Below are 2,519 nucleotides of genomic sequence, written 5' to 3' on the forward strand. Positions count from 1 at the left end.
AAGCCAGATAAAAAGTCAATAATAGATACCTAAAACTTGAATAGTACTACCTCTTACTGGCTATTACATCAACTTAGAAGCTTCATCTGTGTTCTACTATGGTGATTTTAGTGTCTCCACATACCGCAGCACGCGACATAGCTTTGCAGACGATAAGTACAACCGTTTCAGAGAGAAGGGCGGACAATGTGACGATCTGGCTTTAAGTCGATTCGATAACAAATGACGAAAACGGACGGATTTCTTTAGGTTTTTACTACATATGAACACTTTTCACATCCTCCCGTGCAACTCGGCTGCTAGTCCTCCTTTCATGCAGAAACTTAAGGTCCTAGCTCATGTCCAAGGGACCAAAGCCAGCTAAAAAGTCAACAATCGATACCTAAAACTTGAATTGTACTACCTCTTACTGGCTATTACATCAACTTAGAAGCTTCATCTGTGTTCTACTATGGTGCGTTAAGTGTCTCCACATACCGCAGCACTCGACATAGCTTTGCAGACGATAAGTACAACCGTTTCAGAGAGAAGAGCGGCCAATGTCACGATCCGGTTTTAAGTCGATTCGATAACAATTGACGACATTGGACGGATTTCTCAGGTTTTTACTACATATGAAAACTCTTCACATCCTCCCGTGCAACTCGGCTGCTAGTCCTACTTTCATTCAGAATCTTAAGGTCCTAGCTCATGTCCAAGGCAACACAGACAGCTAAAAAGTCAATAATCGATAAGTAAAACTTGAATTGTACTACTTCTTACTGGCTATTACATCAAATTAGAAGCTTGATCTGTGTTCTACTATGGTGCTTTTAGTGTCTCCGCATACCGCAGCACGCGACATAGCTTTGCAGACGATAAGTACAACCGTTTCAGAGAGTAGAGCGGTCAATGTGACGATCTGGCTTTGAGTCGATTCGATAACAAATGGCGAAAACAGACGGATTTCTCGGGTTTTTACTACATATGAACACTTTTCACATTCTCACGTGCAACGCGGCTGTTAGTCCTCCTTTCATGCAGAATCTTAAGGTCCTAGCTCATGTCCAAGGCACCAAAGCCAGCTAAAAGTCAATAATCGATACCTAAAACTGGTATTGTACTAATTGTTACTGGCTATTACATCATTTTAGAAGCTTCATCTGTGTTCTACTATGGTGCTTTTAGTGTCTCCGTATACCGCAGCACGCAACATAGCTTTCAGACGATAAGTACAACCGTTTCAGAGAGAAGAGCGGCCAATGTGACGATCTGGCTTTAAGTCGATTCGATAACAAATGACAAAACGGACGGACTTCTCAGGTTTTTACTACATATGAACACTTTTCACATTCTCCCGTGCAACTCGGCTGCTAGTCCTCCTTTCATGCAGAATCTTAAGGTCCTAGCTCATGTCCAAGGCACCAGAGCCAGCTAAAAAGTCAATAATCGATATCTAAAATTCCAATTGTACTACTTCTTACTAGCTATTACATCAACTTAGAAGCTTCATCTGTGTTCTACTATGGTGCTTTTAGTGTCTCCGCATACCGCAGCACGCGACATAGCTTTGCAGACGATAAGTACAACCGTTTCAGAGAGAAGAGCGGCCAATGTCACGATCCGGTTTTAAGTCTATTCGATTACAAATTACGAAAATGGACGGATTTCTCAGGTTTTTACTACATATGAAAACTTTTCACATCCTCCCGTGCAACTCGGCTGCTAGTCCTCCTTTCATGCAGAATCTTAAGGTCCTAGCTCATGGCCAAGGCACCAAATCCAGCTAAAAAGTCAATAATCGATACCTAAAACTTGAATTGTACTACCTCTTACTAGCTATTACATCAACTTAGAAGCTTCATCTGTGTTCTACTATGGTGCTTTTAGTGTCTCCACATACCGCAGCACGCGACATAGCTTTGCAGACGATAAGTACAACCGTTTCAGAGAGAAGAGCGGCCAATGTGACGATCTGGCTTTAAGACGAATCGATAACAAATGACGAAAACGGACGGATTTCTCAGGTTTTTACTACATATGAACACTTTTCACATTCTCCCGTGCAATTCGGCTGCTAGTCCTCCTTTCATGCAGAATCTTAATGTCCTAGGTCATGTCCAAGGCACCAAAGCCAGCTAAAAAGTCAATAATCGATACATAAAACTGGTATTGTACTAATTCTTACTGGCTATTACATCATCTTAGAAGCTTCATCTGTGTTCTGCTATGGTGCTTTTAGTGTCTCCGCATACCGCAGCACGCGACATAGCTTTCAGACGATAAGTACAACCGTTTCAGAGAGAAGAGCGGCCAATGTGACGATCTGGCTTTAAGTCGATTCGATAACAAATGACGAAAACGGACGGATTTCTCAGGTTTTTACTACATATGAACACTTTTCACATTCTCCCGTGCAATTCGGCTGCTAGTCCTCCTTTCATGCAGAATCTTAAGGTCCTAGCTCATGTCCAAGGCACCAAAGCCAGCTAAAAAGTCAATAATCGATACTTAAAACTTAATTTATACTAATTCTTACT

This window comes from Schistocerca gregaria, unplaced genomic scaffold, assembly GCF_023897955.1.
Source record: "Schistocerca gregaria isolate iqSchGreg1 unplaced genomic scaffold, iqSchGreg1.2 ptg000387l, whole genome shotgun sequence".
Taxonomy (NCBI): Eukaryota; Metazoa; Arthropoda; class Insecta; order Orthoptera; family Acrididae; genus Schistocerca; species Schistocerca gregaria.